Genomic DNA, 14,509 nt, shown 5'->3' on the forward strand with positions numbered 1-14,509 from the left:
AGAAGCAATTGAGGACGTCAGTTGGAAAGGGTGCTATTCACTTCTTCAAGGCCTGGTGGACCACAAAGGCAGGTTTCTGAGCACTAATGTTGGACGCACAGGAAAGGTTCATGATGCCAGGGTACTGAAGAGATTTGGATTGTACTTGAAGGAAAGGAAGGGACTTTATTCCCCAGAAATGACATGGTTCTATACAGTGTCTCCATGCCCATGGGTATTCTGGGGGACCCTGCATATCTCATAGATTCTAGGACTGGAAGGGACCTCGAGAGGTCATCGAGTCCAGTCCCCTGCCCTCATGGCAGGACCAAATACTGCTGCTACCCTGGCTAATGAAACCCCGACATGAAAGATCTAGCAAAACGAGCTCAGCTACCAACTAAGCAGCTGCAGAATGGCAGTGGAGTGCCCCTTTTGATGGGTGAAGGCTTACTGGCGATATCTAGGCAGCTGGTTGGATGCCTTTGTGGCCAACACCATCCACATTATTGTGGTGTGCTGTGCACTTCGTAACATTTGTGAGACAAAAGGTGAGTACTATAGAACAGAGTGGGCACAGGACTGAACTGACTTGCAGAGTGGTTACAGATGGCCTGATCCAGTGACTGTTCATACTAGTGCTGGATCACAGTGGGCCAGATGCAGTTTGCGCCTGTGTCTTGGAACAATGGGTGGGCAGGGGTTGACATCAGCCTGGTCCCAAAGAAAGCATGCGGCTGCTGTAAAAATGGAAGAGGGAACTTTCTCCACTCACTTATGCTTCAGTGTATCATTTTGTCCATCCTGTCCCAGTCATTTAGTTGGTCATTTAGGTAATGACTTATACACAGTATAACACCTTTTGGTTTGTTATTGTTCTAAAAAGGGTGTCTGCCTAGTTAAATTGCACTTATTATTCTTTCATTTTATGTTAATGTTCACAGGTCTTTAGGGAGATTACTCGATGCCTGAAGGATGCTTGAGAACAGTTAATGAAGGGCTAGGGAGTGGCTTTTACAACAGTTTTCTGGGGACTGTGATTGTGTGCAGGCATAACTGCACTTAATGTCTATTAACTGTGAGCAACCCCCCTAGTTCAAAGCAGTCATGGCGTTTTGGGGTCGGAGGAGGGGCCATATTAGTGCTGTTCAGTATGTGAGGGCACGATTACTTCACTGAGTCCTTCCTTTCTGTCAGTCTCCCCCGAGCCACAATCAATACGGTTACCTGTTGTTTCTGTGCACATTGCACTTTCAGCGCGTCTCCACTTATAGTCATAGATACCTAGGTGGATGGGGGTGGTGGTAGTGGTTTGTGGGCATGGTTCTGGGTGGTACAAAGAGGACCTTGCAGTTCTTTGGTTCTAGACAGTTGTGGAACCCAGGGCACCAATTGGTGGAATCAACACCTAAAAGGGGGACAAAAACACCCTTTCACCACCGCCCAAATAAAAGGTCCTCCCAAGTAAAGGCAACAAACATTAACTTAAACTAGTGCATGTAGTGTAACTCTGAACATATTTTTTTAAAAAGGAACTGAGAATTAAAACAGAATGGATCAGACCACTCAGATAACATTAACACTTGACTGCCTGTGACTCTGATCGATCTCTCTCTCTCTCCCTGGACCCTGGGGGAAAGGCTGCAGAAAATGTTTGGGGTGTTTCCTGAATGCGGTTTAGAGGCCAGACATACTGGCCTTCAGGCACAGTCTCTTGGGCTCATTGTTCCACTCCTGCAGTCACAGGGCTCCCTCGGGAGGAGTTTTGGGTATCAGTGCAGGGCATTATGCCTGGAGTCCTGTAGCCTCCCCACCTATCCTAGGGGGCAGGTCCTCTATCTGATCAGCATGGTGAACTGCAAATACAAGAGGAGGATTTGTCAGCTCTTGAACACTGAGTGGCCGGCATGACTCAAATCCATTCCATCACCACTGCTCAGGGACAGCGACAGGGCATGGTCCTGGTATCTGTGGGAAAGCTCCCATTCCCTGAACCATGCATCCTGCTCCAAGAACTGGACCATTAATCCCTCCTGCCCTTGGGGGAAAAAACATTCCTCCTGCTCCATAGTCTATTGCTCCTGCTCAATAGCCAGTTCCTCCAATTCCCTCAGAGTCAAACTGCTCTTAGCTCCTCCTGTTGATCCCAATGTACAGATCCTCTAGTGTTGTCCTCTCTCTGCCCCTACTGTTTGGCTGCAGGTCCTACCAATTCAATAACAAGAGGCGCATTATGTTCTTTCTCTCCTTGGAAAGCACGTGAGAAATCCTTTACCCCCATCCAGATAACGTAACTGCTGTTGAAGGACACACTATTGATACTTTTCAGCATTTCAGGAATGCGATTGTTTCATTATACTTTTTTCTTCAGATGACTTTTGCAGCCCCCAAGAAAGAAATACCTACTGAAAGTGGTAGCTTGTGTGGACTAATGGTTTTAAAAATCTAATGTTTTAGAGCCTGGGCTGCATTTATTTCAGTGGCAATATTAAGGATATGATGGGCTGGACCCCCTGGGATGTCTCCTGGTGCGCTGGGATGCCCCTAAGTCAGACTATTCTGCCAGCCTGGGCCCCCTTTTACCTCGTATTGCTGGGCTAGGCTCCCCAGCCTTTTCCAGCTGAGCAAGCAGGCAGGGCCACACTCAGCTGCACAGAGATAGAGATCCATTCTGAGAAGACTCAGCTTAAGGGGCTTGCCACGGCACCCAGATGTCTACCTTTCCTTGGAGTACAAACCCAAAATTATGTGAAATTTGCTCTTCCCTCAATGTGGAGGAGGATGTACACAACTTCTCGCCTCCTGCCCCTAATTAGAAATTATATAAACTGGGTAATATTATAAACCAGATATAAACTGATTAACTGTAACAGGTGTATTTTAAGTAGTTAATGGGGTAGCAGACAGAACAAGACAGATTACTAAGAAAACAAAACGGAGCATGCCAACTAAGCTTAATGTTCTAAAGAAACTGGTTAAATGTAAGTTCTCACCCTAAATGTGGTTCTAATAATCTTCACAGGCTAGACACCCTTCCAGCCTGGGTCCAGTTCTTTCCCCCAGTTTAGTCTTAGTTGTTTCCAGCAGTCATTTTAGGTGAGGTAGCAGGGGAGAAGTGACTACCTGGATTACCTTACTCCCCATCCTTAAGTAGGATTTGCATAAGGCAAGAGTCCTTCGTTTCCTCCCCATCCAAGCTTTTCATGGAAAAGTACAGAACTCAAGATGGGTTCCAGTATCGGGTGACGTGGTCACAGGCCTCTGAGGGGGCCCCTGTAGCCATTCTTCACAGGCTCACCCACACTTTCACAGGAAGACTAAGTTCTTTTATAATCGGTTGTCTCTTGCTGGTGGGCCATCAGCACTGTTGGGCTTTTTCATTGTTGTACCTTAAGTGTTAGCAGCGGGCATCACTCAACATAACATAGTCGCCTGGAGGCGATGTCCTCGCCTTCTCTGGGCATTTCTGGCCCCAGCTCTCCTGCTGGGCCACTAAAGGGTTCAGTTCCCCTTCTGGGGCCTCAAAGTCCAGGCTGCTTCCCCCAGTGCCTAATCGAGCATGGCGGGGGTAGGGGGGGAGAGAGACCCAGGCCCACCCACTACTCCAGGTCCCAGCCCAGGGACCCTGTAGATAGCAGTTGTCCACCATGTCCCTTTATCTAAGGGTATGTCTACACTACCCGCCAGATCAGTGGGTAGTGATCGATATATTGGAGATTGATTTTTATCACATCTACACTAGACACGATAAAATCAATCCCCAGTTGCTCTGCCATCGACTCCAGAACTCCACCGCAGCGAGAGGCGGAAGCGGAGTCGATGGGGGATTGGCAGCGGTCGACTCACCGCTATCCTTACGACCAGGTAAGTCGACCTAAGGTACGCTGACTTCAGCTATGCTATTCGTGTAGCCGAAGTTGCGTATCTTAGGTTGATTTCCCCCCCCCCCCCCCGGGTGTAGACCTAGCCTAATTCTCCGGGCCACTTCCCCATGGCACTGCACCATCTGCACCCTTACCTAAGGGCCTTGTTCTGATGGAGTCCCAACAACCAACCCATAGCTCCTTCTAACTCTCTCCGTCTTCTACCAGTGCTGTCCTGTCTGAGGTCCTGCAGCTCCCTCAGCCAGCCACACACCATCCATGGTCATTCAGCTGCAGCAAGGAACTGAACTCACTCTGCCCTGCAGCTCTTCTTATACTTGCCTGCTGGGCCCTGATTGTCTGCTGCCTACAGTTCCTTTCTGATTGTCTTTGTCCCACACAGCCACTCTAGGCAGCTTGGAGGACCCTCTTCACTGCCCTATTCTGGGGCTGGGTGTGGCAGGGCCACAAGGTTTCCAATGAAGGCCTTAGAGAGTCTGGTACACACTGTCACAAGGACAGTCAACTCTGACCACACATTTATCAAGACCTGGGTGTGCTCAGCTTATCAGGCAACTGCTCTTAGAGCAGGTTCCATATCCAGGTGTGCTACACCCTTTCCACCACTACACATGAAGTGGTCAGCAAGTGAGAACGGGGGTGGGGAGACAGGGACTGTCATTGATTTGGGTAAGGATCAGGCAGAAAAGGGTTCAGTGCACTCTGGGAATGGGGCTGGAGGACCGCTGAATTTGGGATCTAGAACATGTCCCTTTCCTCAAGTGTGGGGCCAGGCCACAGCCTGGGCGTGTTCATACCCACACCTTTCAGGCATGCTAGCATTCTTGTCTTGTGCATGCAGGAGCGGTGCCAGGGTTTTTGGCACCCTAGGCGTATGGCCGGCTCTAGCCATTTCACCGCCCCAACCATGGTGGCGTGATGCAGGGGACGCTCTGCCGCTCGCTGGTCCCGTGGCTCCAGTGGACCTCCCACAGGTGTGCCTGCGGATGCTCCACTGGAGCCCGGGACCAGCACGCCTGTGGGAGGTCCACCGGAGCAGCCTGCCACCCTCCCAAATCCTGGTGCCTTAGGCAACAGCCTAGGTCGCCTAAATGGAAGCGATGGCCCTGTATGCATGCCTTGAAACCTGTTCTTTTGGGATTCATATGTGAATGATAGGGGGATTCTGGCACAACTATGTGTGGCCTGGATCCAAACACCAGCATAGACCTAGCATGAGATGGACCAAGTAAAGCCTGGGATGGAATTTTGAAGCAACTGAAATAGAGAACACACCAAAGTCCCATGTAGGCAAAAGGATGGGATGTTCCCTGGGCATTCAAATGTAAGCTTGGTTTTGAAGCACTCTTTTATTTGAATGTCTTGTTTGCATTACTAGTTTATTTAAGTGAGACTAATTATTTTGTAAGTAATAGTCATATAAACTGATGTGGGTTTTTTTTGTCTTCTCTCTAGAGAAGCCCAAATGACACAGCTCACACATTGATCCAAAGCTCAGTGGTGTCAGAATTGTGTTTTTTATTTTTTGCCCCAATGCTGGTTATTCTTTTTTAACACAATTAAAAAGTTCATTCTTAGTTTGAATCTGTTCCTACACGTGTGTAAAAATGCATCTGACCTATCTGAACTCTTTTATATTTTGGAAGCATATCTAGTTATATTTGGCTGCTTCCATGCAGAATCTCCTATTACAGGGGATAAACTGATTAATAAATCTTTAATGAAGGATAATATTCCATTAGGCTATCTGACCGGGACCACTGACAGTGTGAAGTGAAAACAGGAAAACAATCTCCTATCATGAAAGTGCTTTAAGTTGGACTCTTCCTTTGTAAGGAATAGATGTCTAGCAGGAACTGTAGAAGCACTAAATACATTACCTGTCTGATAATTATCAGGCTGTGAAATGTACTGCTACGCAGTGTCCCAAGGTGACAACTCTCTTAGAGATTCTTCATTGCTCGCGTATGGTGATTATCTGATTTGCTATTTGCAACAGTCAGTGGAAAGTTAGCTGGCACTCCTTTTGTGATTTTACAAACTAAGAAATAGTTTGCTCCCTCCCTGGTCATTGATTAGACTTCATTTGAAGATGCATAGAATCATAGGACTGGAAGGGACCTTGAGAAGTCATTTAGTCCAATCCCCGGCACTCATGGCAGGACTAAGTGTGTGGTGTTAAATCAGTGTTCTCAGATGCATCTCATGACTGCCTTTACTTATGGGGTAAAATTAATCCCTGATATAACTAACTATAATGGATACATTAATCCCATAGTTTTCATTTTTTTTCTCCAAATGCCATCAGAAATACATACTGGATAGATACACAGTCTCCATTTGAAATGCTGCCACCAAAAAAATCTTCCTTACTTGTCAGTGGGACCATGTCACCACCTCTTTGAATCACTTATCCAGTTATCCCCTTTTCTGCCACATTAATTCAAGTTTCTCATCTTTCAGAGCCCCCTGGTTGCCCCACTCACTTTCCCAAAATTGCCAGCCTTCACACAGTGTCCATTTCTCCCACAAACATCTCTACCTTCTTCCATACTGCACCCTAGCACTGAAGTGCTCTTCCTAAGTTGGATAACCGACAGTGAAAATTTACATTGGCATAGCTGCATCTTTCAGGGGTGTGAAAAATGGACAACCCTGAGCCACGTAGTGAAACCAACCTGACCCCTAGTGTAGACAGTACTAGATCAAGGAAAGAATTCTTCCATCTACCTAGCTACTGCCTCTTGGGGAGGTAGATTAACTATAGTGAGAGGAGAATCCCTCCTGTTGTTGTGTCTGCACGTTACAGCAGCACAGCTATAGCATATACCCTCTGCCAGAAACACCACCTAAATACTTTGTACTAACAAGACATGATCTAGCAACATTTGCCCTATGCACTTTCTTCCTTGCTCAATCTGTCTGTGTGTTTAATCTGTACGAGCTTTCAGGACAGGAACTGTGCTGTCTTCTGTTTTGGAAAGCATCTAGTACATTGTGGATGTAACCAAAATATGTAAGAGTCTTGATAAGAACTGGGCATGGTTTTCTTTCTTCAGTCATGCATGGATGATATTTGTAGAATATTAGGTAATGGAAGACTTATTATTTTCAGAAACTGGCAAGTCCCTGAAACTCAACGGGATTTTGTAACAGTGAATGGCCTCCGTGACAAACCAAAATTGTACTAGGATTCCAGATCTCTGCTCCATGCAAATTATTTTGAATAGAAATGATATGTTAAGTTCCTTTTGACAAAAGAATATTAATATTATGTGTGTGATAAATCCCAGTAGAACATACATTTCTAGCTAAGACTACTCAGTTTGTAACTGAGAACCTTCTTTGGTGAATGACTGTAAACTATTTAAAACATTTGCCCAGTCACACATTTAGGGCTTGTCTACATCACAAAGTTGCAGCGCTGGTGAGGGGGTTACAGCGCTGCAACTTAGGAGGTGTACACATCTGCAGGGCATCACCAGCGCTGCAACTCCCTGTTTGCAGCGCTGGCCGTACTCCCGTTTTGTCTCGGGTGTAGAGGATCCAGCGCTGGTGATCAAATGTAGACACTTACCAGCGCTTTTCTTGACCTCCGTGGAATAAGCAGGTATCCCAGCACACCTGAGGAAGCCTCTGGTAATCAAGCAGGTCTCCTTCCCCGGTTTGCTCTCGCGTTCCCCAAATCCCCGAGCAAGCAGGTCTCCTTCCCTGCGGTTTGCAGGGGGGTTCGGGGAACGCGAGAGCAAACCGTGGCGAAGCTGGTCTCCTTCCCCGGTTTGCTCTCGCGTTCCCCGAACCCCCCTTGAAGCCGCCCAACAGCGCTGCAGTGTGGCCACATCTAACACCACTTGCAGCGCTGGTTGCTGTAAGTGTGGCCACTCTGCAGCGCTGGCCCTATACAGCTGTACTAATACAGCTGTAACAACCAGCGCTGCAAAATTGTAGATGTAGACATACCTTTAGTTCATTTGTCAGAGCCAGGCTTACAAAATAGTCACCACAGATTATATGGTTTGCTGTATTTGTGTTTACTGAGAAGATGTGGTTGAAATCAGTTTTCTGTTTCAACTAAACTCTGGAATATGAGGTGTTCTTGTAACTATTTCCTTTTCTTGTTGCTAATTTACAGTATTCAGGTTTCCACCAGTTCTGGGTATAGCTATAGCTGCTGGAGATGTAGAACTTGGAACAAGAACTAGATAAGTTCATGAAGAATAGGTCCATCAATGGCTATTAGCCAGGATGGGTAGGGATGGTGTCCCTAGCCCCTGTTTGCCAGAAGCTGGGAGTGGGCGACGGGATGGATCACTTGATGATTACTTGTTCTGTTCATTCCCTCTGGGGCACCTGGCATTGACCACTGTTGAAAAACAGGATACTAGGCTAGATGGACCTTTGGTCTGACCCAGTATTGCCATACTTATGTTCTTAATCGTGCTGAAGAGGCATGTTGCAACTAATTGGTACTGAATAAGTAGGAGTTTTGTACTTAAAAAAAAAGTGTTGTCTAGTGGCAGGAGCCATTGGTTCCTGGGTTCTGTTCTTGGCACTATCCTTGAGCAAGAGGCAAGATTAAGTAATCTCGTTTATATAAAATGTGTATAATACTTAACCTGCCTCAAATGGGTAAGGCTTAACTGTAAAGTGCTTTGAAATCCTTGAATTTTACTCTTATGTACATAAGTATAGCTGCTTTTGCTGTATTGAACTAGTAAAAGCATGCCCTGAATACAGAAGTATCACTGGATTTGGATCAAATCTTTACCATTCATCACTTTTAACATGACTGTGACTCAGAATCAGGATGCCTGATTGCAGTTTTAGACACACAACCTTTATTTCTGTAACAGTCGTACACTGCTTTTTCTACCACTTCCTTCTCCAACTTTTCTCAGAGTATTCTGATCTTCAAAGATTAAAACTGTGTGAGCAGAGAGTTTAACACAGCTTAGTCTGATCCTCGTCTCAATTGTTCCTGTTTCAAGTGACTTCCCATATGATGACGTAACCTCATTTGTCGTACTTTTAAATATTTTATGCTTGCCTTGAGTTCCTTAACATAAGACATGGACAAAATATAATTGTCCTGAATGAAATATAAGAATTAACAAAATCAGCATATATGATAAAGGCCCCAAGAAATAATCTAGAAAGTCTGCTCTCCCCTTGAAACTTGTCAATGATTTTCTGGATATAAAGTGTAAGATAGAACTGTATGCAGTGGCCCTTACTCTGTTGGATAAATATTTTCCATTATTCATGGTTTTCTCCATCCTAACGTATGAACTAGGCAAATATTTACTTGAATCACTGAGGTGTCCCAAGAAGCCAAATATATTTTGTAATATCCTTGAAATGTTGAAGGAACTAATTCTTTGTGTGTCACTGTTCTGTGGGTTAGTCCACCACTGCAATTCAGGAGAGATTTGAGTCCTTTGTCAGACTTTGCCACTGGCTTGCACTCTGACATTAAGGAAGGTCAGGCCAGGGCCACAGGTCAAATCACTTGCTATTAGGGTGTATCAAAGTAATTGTTGAATGTAGAGGAGTGTTTGGTGTTTAAACTTCATGAAAATTAATGAGTCGTTACTTGCATTGTTTTCACTTGTCTGTCACATTATAACAGCAAACATTTACATTGTGTGTACACTATAACTAAATTACTCATCAAAGAAATCTTGTGAAATGCTAATGAAGGACTTAAGGATTTCAACAGAAAATGCTCATTTCAAAGCAAGTGGTCATTGTGTGTGATGATTGAGGTCATGGACTCCAAGTGCGTTCCTCGCTATCTGTTATCAAAGAAAAAGCCCATGTGGGTACAGGCACTCTCAGCTAGCTTTCTGTATAAAGGAGCTATAAATATGGATTCAAGAAATAACTGTTTGGACTCTTACCGGGAAGTGTGCCAGATGCGAAGTGAAGATCCCCAGAGATGTACTCACCTGTTAATATATTTTGACTGCTTTAACCTCTCAATAACTCTCATTTCTTTTTCTTATCTAAAAAACCTGTAGTTAGTTTACTATAGAATTGGCTGCCAGCATTGTCTTTGATATAAGGTCTGGAGTATCAATTGATCTGTGGTAAGTGGCTAGTGCTTTGGGACTGGGATCAACCTGATGTGGTGTGATTTTTTTGGGGCTTATCTCACCATTATTACTAAATCCAGTTTGGGTGGCAAGATAGGCTGGAGAGCCTAGGGGCCTGTCTGTCTGACTCCGTGGTAAGACTGGTATACTGATCCAGGAGTTCACATTTATTACTGGCTTGGTGAAATCTAATGATAAACTATATCATCATTTTGGGGTGTCTGTCCTGTTTTCTGACAGTATGAGCTGAGATTGGCACTCACAGTTGTGAGCCACTACAGACAGTGTGACACTTAGGTCCTTTGCCAGACTTTGCCACTAACTTGCATTTTGACATTAAGCAAGTTATTTAAGCCCTCACTACCTCCATTTCTCCACTTGGAAAATGGCCATGATAATGATCACTCTGATAAAGCATGTGAGATCTTTGAAGAGAAACAACTAAAATACTCCAGTTCTTTTGAAGCTAGACACATCTGATCAATTAACTTGTTCAAAGCTTCACTTCATTCAGAAATATGAACTTTTGGTGGAATTACAGAGAGTAGCAGAAGTAACTCTTTGAACCCTGCTAGCTATGGCATTTTAAGAGTTGATATGATGGATATGGGAATATTTTTGGGTGACCTTACTGCATTAAATTTATGCATCATTGTGGGACAGGGACTGTATATAATTTCATGGCGGAGGGTGACCACAGCTCCTCCAGAAACTATGAACAGTCAGTGCGGGGGTGATTAGGCAAATTTACTCAGGTTGTAACAGCTCCCAGAGAGAACAGATTTAAAATTTTATGAAAGTTAATGTTTAAAATTAAATATACACAATTAAAGAGGGAAAGTTCTGTACATCTGGAGTCAGGCTTGAGTTATGAGGGATTACAGGAATCAGTTACAAGGATGAAGAGATACACACATATCACATAACCAGCATAGACCCAGATTGGGGTGCAAGAGTTTTTAGAGCGTCAGTGGATAAGTGGGCTTGGGTACGCCAGCCATGGAATGTATTAAGAGTCCAAGTCAGTATCAGTGTAGCAAATAAGTACATGGGTGGGGTGGAGAGGCTCGCATATACTGCCTGAAACTTGATTCTTCAGAGACCAACAGACAAAGAAAGGACTCTTGGATAAATAGTCTTAAGTTTAAAATGACAAGTTGCCTTTGTTCTGGTCCAGCAAATGGACAGAACCTTCTGTCCAAGTGGTTTGGTGGGGAGGAGACAGTCCTTATGAAGTGTTGGAAATACTGATGCTTAGCAGAGCTGTTGTTGGGTTTCGGTGGGGGTTATCTCTGGTAAGGTTATTAGCATGTATGTACGTTCTTTTATTGTTTTCTTTGTAATTCTTGTTACCATGCAACTCTTTATAAGGTAACTGACCTGTTTAGGCACTCTGGCTTTCTGGGAATTTCTCCGTGTAGGCAGGGAACTGTGCTGCATGGAGAAAGCCCTGGTCTGGAGGGAGAGACACGTGGATCTCTACCCAAGAGGAGGTGATGGCTGAGGAGCTGGGAGCCTAGAATGGGTAATCTTCAGGGACCATGGAGGGGGAATACAAGTGCAGTTGCCCTGTACTATGATAGTAGATGCTTGGAATATTAAAATGAAATTTAAAAGAAAATTGAATTAAAGTATTTTAAATAGTGGATTACTGCATGGGATTGGGAGCTGGAGTGTTCTGAGAAATCCCTTGCTATTTTCATTTACCAAAGGGCTGCTATGCCAGTAACGTCAGAGATACCGTGAGGTAGGACTGGGCAAGTCTCCCTCTGTATCCACTTATCCACTCTTTTATAGTAAATTTTGACTTGCTTTGTTTTTTCATTATGTACTTTTATGATTGCTGTGATATTCAATGTCACTGAATTTATTGGTCCTAATTTTTAAAGGGTGCTGCCATCTTAAATATTTCTTATAACTCTTTCCCACAAAAAAAAAATCTAAATTATCATTGAGAAGCATGAAACTGAAATCTATTTGTACTTGTAGACCTTTACTACCATACAATTTTTGGTCTAGATTGCTGGTCTTTTTCTTTAGAATGGTGACCACTGGGACTTTTTGGTTTTGTTTGTGCTGGGAGTTTATTCCCCAAATGACAAACTTTGCCAACATGAGCAGGAAATACTCAAAAACTCTGGACTTACCACCACTTACAATGACTGCTTTTTATGTCAAAAGAAGTATAGGAATCCAGGATGTATTTACTCATCCACGCCCTATATGACTGAATACTTCATAATGCATGGCGTCAGTGTCATAGGACTGTTAAAGTACATAGCTACTTTTACAGACACTGTGCATTGTCAAAGATATGTTTCAGTTGTGCAGAGTTTTGGGCCAATTGCCATTGCATAAAACCCTAAATAAATATCCTGAATTGTAAGCCTATGTGCACAATACAAACTAGCTTTTCAAATCCACATCACCTATATCCTTATAGCTGCCTTTATCTTCTGCTCTATCATTTTATAGAGTAGAAGGTAGAAAATCAAATATCTTATAACTGACATTGCTCCTATTGCAAATAAATTAACCAGATTGCCTTTGAGCAAAGTGGTACACAAACATAATTCATGTAAAATGGCATAAAGGGTAAGGATTACAGATATTGTTTGACCAACATAAAAGACAAAATACCAATCGTGATGTGGTTGTATATCCTCCAGCCTTAACTAGCAGTGTCTCCTTCCATTCCTAGAATAATGTGGGGGGAAGGGGAGCTGATCTTGGAACTGTGGGGAATCCCATCAGCACCACTTTCCCTATAGTTCCACTGGATAGAAGTTCAATTTGTGCCTCTCTCAAATAATTCTATTGATTTAGAGGTATTTCCAGCAGCAACAAGTAGAGATTTTCTTTTACATTTTCCTTTTCACTACTTAAATCTGAGATAGAAGCTTTCTTTAAAATCCTTGTTGGGATCTGCTTTCTGGAGCATAAAATTGCCTTGACATGGGGATACAATTTGGGAATTTGACTCTTAACCTTGCGCTTGTTTCTTTGGCCCACAATGCCACTTCTCTGCAAGAATACTTAGTCTAGCTATGAAAAACTTTTTTTCAAGATAGCACGAGCGTGTTGTGCTTGGGATGGCAAGGAGGTGCTTTTAGTTTTTTGTGTGTGCCAATAGATCACTGAACCCTATGGAATGCAAAAGCCCAACATCTGTTAAAAAAAAAAATTCTCTGAGTTCCTCACTGAAGAAAACTACTTGGAAGGAAAATCAAAAGCCGTGACTCCATGTGTGTGGCCCTTGTTCATGTACCTCAGTCAACTCTGAATGGTTCAAGGCAGCATTTGACCTCAGATTTAGTACTGACTCTCCATTCTTTTTTCTCACCAACAGCCTGGTCTTGCAAGGTACAGAGTGACTTCTTGGCTTCCCCCTGCTCAATAAAATAAATTGGAGTTCAGAGCATCTTGCAGGAGCAGGATTTGTACTCACAACAGATGTCACTGCAAATTGAGGATGCTCAGCACCTCACAGAAGGTATTTGGGTTGGGCCCTTGCAGAAGTAGACTAGTAATATAATTAAAGCAACATATTCACTGTAACAAAAGGTGAGGTGCTTAAATTGTTAGCTGTCTCAGTGTAAAATCCTAGTGGAGATAAGGTACAGTTCTACTTCGATGTAGCTAGTGAAGTTATACCTCTAGCTTGGGGTTCACCATAGAGGTGAAAACCTCCTGTACCTAGTCTCTACTAGGATTTTATACCAAGAAGCTAGTTTCATGTAAACACTGCAGTTTTTGTTGCAATGAAGACATAGCCTTTGTCTGGGTACAGTATATTATCTGTAACACTACCATTTTAATCACCAGTTTTTCCCCCAAGACACTATAGGTTAATAGTACAATATAGGGCAACAGAGCTGCCATGTTGACTGGGTCTGTGTGTGGCACATTCACAGCCATTCCCTAAAGTAGAAAGACTCTGGACTCGGGAAGTGACTTTCACCTTGCCCCGGCAGGAAGCATACACCATACAGGGTTTTTTGGAGTCAGCAGCCGGAGGGCAGCTGCCTTTGTACTCTCTTAGGCCACATCTACACTACCTGCCAGATCGGCAGGTAGTAATCGCTCTGTTGAGGATCGATTTATCGTGTCTCGTCTAGATGCGATAAATTGATCCCCGAATCGACGCCCGTACTCTACCTCGGCAGGAGGAGTAAGCGGAGTCGACGAGGGAGCCACGGTGATCGACTTGCTGCCGTGAAGACGGCCAGGTAGGTCAAACTAAGATACTTCGCGTAGCTGAAATTGCATATCTTAGGTCAATTCCTCCCTCCTTCCTCCTCCCCCAGTGTAGACCAGCCCTTATAGTAATAAATATTGTTGTTACTGAGTTCATGCCCATGTCATCATTCTGGGGAACTCTGCCTGTCTGTGCTAACCCACTAGGAAGAGAGACCACAAGGTCATGCAACAGTACTCAGTAGCTGTGTGTTGTGGACCTAATAGTCAGTTTTTAGATTAGCACTTAATACTGCAGATTGATTTATAGATAGTGATTTTCTCTCTCTTGCAGGAAAGAATCATAAGCATACT

General features: G+C 43.9%; 1 protein-coding gene across 3 annotated transcripts in view; it reads left to right on the plus strand.

Annotated features, from left to right (window-relative positions):
• ATP8B1 (ATPase phospholipid transporting 8B1) overlaps positions 1–14,509 on the plus strand; it is a 134,566-nt gene that overhangs the window by 16,621 nt on the left and 103,436 nt on the right. The window contains exon 1 of one of the 3 annotated variants that reach the window (XM_030567657.1): positions 11,388–11,483. The exons of 1 other annotated variant lie outside the window; for it this stretch is intronic. The gene's annotated coding sequence lies outside the window, so the exon portion shown is untranslated. Of the gene's footprint in view, positions 1–11,387; positions 11,484–14,152; positions 14,188–14,509 lie in introns of those variants that run through there. One more of the 3 variants, XM_030567658.1, reaches the window with a different exon arrangement.

This window comes from Gopherus evgoodei, chromosome 6 (assembly GCF_007399415.2).
Source record: "Gopherus evgoodei ecotype Sinaloan lineage chromosome 6, rGopEvg1_v1.p, whole genome shotgun sequence".
Taxonomy (NCBI): domain Eukaryota; kingdom Metazoa; phylum Chordata; order Testudines; family Testudinidae; genus Gopherus; species Gopherus evgoodei.